Here is a 5,007-nt window from a genome sequence, read left to right as displayed (position 1 = left end):
GACATGGAGCCTGATATTACCATGAGCCTTCTGCTGGAGAGACTCCAACAGGAGGAGGTAGGGCGATGGCTCTGTATCACACGGCTGCTCTAAGCATTTCCTTCCAAGGTTGTGCAGGGTGAGACCCCAACTAAATCTGGTCCTTGCCCATCTGCTGTGTCTTTTCCATTCCTCCCCTCCTATTAAAGGTCACAATATAGCTTGCCCTTGTTATATTGTGATGTCACTGTGATATCAGGGCATGCTCACATGGGCATCATCTCTCCCTCCCAGTGGAAGGGAAATATGGTAGCCATGTTCAAACAAGCCCTCACCCTGTGGATAATGCTGTGAGCCTCTTTAGTGTCTTCCTCCAAGTTTCTCACAGCACTGAGATAAGAAATATAGTTTCCCAACAGCCTTGTGGGCCTGGAAAGCCTCAGCCTTGTGGCCTAGGAAGTGAAGTGACTTGCCCATTGTCCCCCAGCAAGTCAGGAAAAGAACTGGGAATACAGCCAAGGGTGCTGAGTCTCTGTCTAGCACCCAATTTGCTGTCATCCAAGTATGGCTCCACTGGGTTAGGGAAACTTGGTTCACAAATATTTCACCACCTTTCTTCATTCAGTAACAGAACCAATCACAAAATGTTTTTGGCAGCATCTTGCCTGCTAAATTTGCTGCTCAGGATCACCTGGCAGCTCCTTGTTACTCCCCCGGTAACCCCCTCTCTGAAGGAAACATGTCAGTCACTCCCACCTCCCACCCCAGTGTACTGGGGTGACAGTGCCTGTGATGCATCTGACTGCTTTTCTGATCATATTTCTGTGTCTCCCACCATTCTGTTGCATTGTGCCCTCACAGTGCCTGACACTCCTCCCTTGTTAGTGCTATCTGTGAACATCTGCAAGAAAGGACAAACCCAAGACATTATGGGTTGTGTTTCTGTCCAGGGAGCAAGTTCCCCCCCACAGTGGCTGTAGAACAATCCCTGGGTAGCTGATGTCCAACATCACAGTCCTGGATGATCTGGCATTGGTCCCAAAGGAAACCCATTGTTCCCAGGAGACAAAAGTAACCATTTACTCCAGCCTGGAGAAAGTCTTGAGGGGGACACAAAGGGCCTGTCAGGAGGATCATTCACTTGGCCTCCAAAGACATGAGGGAGACCCAGGTGGGTGAGCTCTGCCCAGTTTCTCCTCAAAAAACCTTAGTGTATGCCTAGTTTGTTTGGTCCAATATAGTTTTAGCCTCGGTGCGTGGACCCTGTTAGAGGCTGCAGCCTTGTCAAGACAGACCTCCTCCAGATGTTTCTGGAGAGCACGGACACGATCCATCCCAGTGTTGAGCTCCTCTGAAACATGGGACAGCTCCTCTGCTAAGAAAGACCATAGTTCATAGGTGCTTTGCTGGGGACAGCATTGTCAAAGAAATTTCCTGGTCCATGCTGAAACTGTCCTGCAGCCCAGGTGAATTCTGCATTTGGCCAGCCAACCAGAGCCAAAATATTGTTCATTTAAGTGTTTCAGTTGGCATTTATGAGTGAGGGATCTCATGCAAGGAATTATTAGGGGGATTTAGTGAATTCAGAAACCGCTATTACAGTGTGCAGTTGGTAAGTGGTGGGGGAGACAGTTTGCTTGGATGCAAGGGTTAGCCAAGGATGCAGTGGACTTAAGGGAGTGGCCAAACACTGGGCCACTGGAGAAGCTGAAGCTACTGCATTGTTCTCCCTCCCTTTCAGAGGAGGCAACTTTATCCCTAGCCTGACTTACCACTGTATACACTGTGCATTGGGCATCTGCTCCAGTTTTCTTTTTTATTCTAGCAAGAAAATGATGAACTGCAGTTGACTGCAGGAAAAACCCTCATGGCACTTGCTGGCACCTTTTACAATTGGGTGATGTATGAGGTGCAGAGTCATGTGGGCATCATGGAGCTCCCTCCAATTTTATTCTTCATCTGGCCTCAGCTTATGGTACAGCATTGCCTCCCTTGCTTCCATGCTCTGGGGCCAGCACAAGTGAACTGGATTTGGGGTCTAAAGAGTCTGGCTCTAAGGTGCCAGCACTAACTTCTGTAATAGCTGGAAGGGCCTTCAGGACAGGAGGAGTGGAGATCAGGTGGGCAGGGGTTTCTCTGAGATCTTCAAAGCCCCTTTGTGCTGCTCATCCAGCATATTCCTGAGAGTGAGGGATGAAGGTGGACAGGAATGTCTTTAACTGCACAATGTATCTTCCTCTTGCAGCACTGAGGTCTGAGATCTTTCTCATGCTGATGCTCAGCAAATTGCATTTTGTGCTGAGGCTGCTGGAAACCAATCAGATGAAGCAGGCGCTGTGTGGAGGTGAGTGCCAGCCACTCCTGAAGGTGCCCTCAGCGGGCACCCAGGGCCTAACACAGAGCCTGGACCTCACTGGAGTGTACCACACTGGTAAGTGTGGCCTCTTCTGCACTTCCTGGGCCTGATCCAACCATGAGTGAAGAATCATCCCTTCCTGGACTGGCTGGAGGCTCTGAGCAGTGAGCAGGATTAGGCCCTTTATGACTCTTGCAGAGTATTTCCCAGGAGGCTTAAAAAAGGCTGGAGCTGCCTCTAGGCTCTGGGGCAAATGGGGCAGATTGAATCCTAGTTGTAGCCCCGGCTGCCTGCTCCACCTGTCCCAAATTCTCCATCTGCCCTGAGAAGCCCAGGGGCTGCTGGGACATTGCCATGACCACCAGGCCTGCATGTCCTGCTGCTACAGCAGCACGTCCTCACTCCCATGTTCCTGTGCAAACGTCTTGTCTTTTCTCCCCCTCTGCAGTTGTTGGAGGCTTTGCCCAGGCTGCCAACATGAAATTCCAGATCAGGGATGTGAGCCCGTTCCCCAGCTGTCAGGCAGCTGACTTCTGTTTCCATTTGCTCTCTTTCTTTAACTTAACAAGCAGCAGCTGGCTGAGGAGCGAGGTCCCGGAGATGTGAGCTGCTGTCTTTCTAGCTCTATAGCACAGTTGTCACATGTCACTATGTCTGCCTGTCTGGGCAGTCCTGGCAGGGAAGACCCAGTCTCAGGAGCTCATATCATGTGCCTGAGAATCTGCTCTGCCCACAGGCAGTGTGCAGTTGTGTGTGCTAATGGATGCCAGTGAGCACTGGGATACAGGGCAGCTCCTTCCGGGCATGACACCTTTGGTGCCCAGGGGGATGGCAGCAAGGAGGAGTTCACTCTCTCTGCGCATGAATTTGGGCACATCAGCACAGTGGGGAGGTGTGATCCATGAGCCAGCCCCAGGGCCATGTCCCACGGCCCCTCCCAGCTGTAGTTGGGAACCATGCAGAAAGGGCTGGTTCAATGATGGACCAAGTATGCTGCTGAACTGAGAAGGAGAAAAGCTGTGCCTCTTTCTGATCCAGAACAACCTCCCAGAAAGTCTGTCAGAGGGACTCAGTCCTGCCTTCCCTCTCTGCAGCTGCAGCAGGCTGCAGTCAAGGTGCTGGGACCCATTATGGGTCTCCTTCTCCACCATGAGAGGCATTGTGATACTGTTTTTGAGAGGCTCCCGCCTTCCCTCTCTGCAGCTGCAGCAGGCTGCAGTCAAGGTGCTGGGACCCATTATGGGTCTCCTTCTCCACCATGAGAGGCATTGTGATACTGTTTTTGAGAGGCTCCCGTCTCCTGCAGCAATACAAGGGAGGGGTCAACAATCTTCATGTCACCATGGTGAGACACTGTCTGGGAAACCAGCATTGGCCCTTGTCTGTATGCATGGGTGTGCATGCTGGCACATGTGTGTGTATATATGACTTGCCCTAGGAACTCAGTAGCTCTCTTGTGGCTCTCCTGGTGTAGCTCAAAGTTCAAGACTCCTTAACAGATCAGCCTTACCTACCGTTGGGGGCTGTGTTGGGAATGCCGCTTCTATTTTCTGGGAAGTCTAATAAGGGGAGACAAAAGAAATGAACTACCGGATCGATCCTTCCAGCTGAGTTTCGCTCTGCTTCCTCTGAGGTTGGCCTCTCAAAGCTCCACAGGGTAGGGAGGATTGGAGGTTGTGTCTTGTGGCATGCAAGGATTATGGTCAGGGCCTGGCAGTTTAAAACATGGATATTTGGGGCTCCCTGCTATGGGTTATAGAAGTGGATGGCTACCACCCCACTGCCTGTGGAGCGTGTCTCTCCTGGGTGAGACAGGCTGCTCTCTGTCTTTGTTTGCACCTGGGTAGCCCCTAAGGCAGCAGAGGTTTACCCGAGGGGAGAATCCCACTTCAGCTCTGTGCTCCCCTGTCCTGTGACCCTGGGGCTGTGGCTAGCTGGTCCTGAATCTGCGGTCACTTTTGGAGCCTATGACACCCATGGCTTATGGGACCCACTCTCCTCCTGGCTCCTTTGTAAGGAATATAAATTTCCAGAGTGGTAACCCAAGTTGGGTGTATTCAAGGTATTGGGCAGGGGCTCAAACAGCACAGTGTGGTGTGGTCAGAGCTGCAGACATGGAAACTTCCAGCATCAAAGCAGTAAAGCAACTAATCATGGGGCAGTGAGGTATTTTCTCTCACTCACTAATTTTCTGCTTTTGCTCTCCATGGTTCTCCTCTCTACCTCTCCCTTTGACTTTCACTTTCTGTTGTGGAGTCTGAGCAAGATCTTGGAGGTGGCCTATGATTTTCAGGTCCCTCTCCCCAGTGGGAAACTCAAGAACATCTGCTTTGCCCTGCAGACTCAGGTAAAGGGAGGTCACTCCTGTACCACTTGTCCTGAGGCCCAGGAGGTCCAAATCCCATTAGCCAGTCAGACCCAGCTCATGGCGATGCAAAGCCCCACTCTGTTGGCGATGTCTCTGCTTGCCCAAGAAGAAGAAAACAGGTGGTGGCTTCCTTGTCTCCCCTCAGATCATTTCAACTGCTGGGGAGGTCCATGCAAATCCTTTTGTCATAGTGAGTCGGGACCAGAACAATCAATACTGTGGTGCGAGTCCAGCCAAGAGCAGCCGTGCTGCTAAAGGGACTTGGAAATAAGGATCCCCTCTTATGGTCTGGACCTTTGAGTTC

General features: G+C 51.4%; 1 pseudogene; it reads left to right on the top strand.

Annotated features, from left to right (window-relative positions):
* Window positions 1-1,879: 1,879 nt before the first annotated feature.
* On the top strand, window positions 1,880-3,773 carry LOC112549750 (annotated as a pseudogene).
* Window positions 3,774-5,007: the final 1,234 nt, after the last annotated feature.

This window comes from Alligator sinensis, unplaced genomic scaffold (genome assembly GCF_000455745.1).
Source record: "Alligator sinensis unplaced genomic scaffold, ASM45574v1 scaffold145_2, whole genome shotgun sequence".
NCBI lineage: Eukaryota > Metazoa > Chordata > Crocodylia > Alligatoridae > Alligator > Alligator sinensis.
Note: the sequence above shows the minus strand (reverse complement) of the source record. Positions and strands in the feature narration are given on the sequence as shown.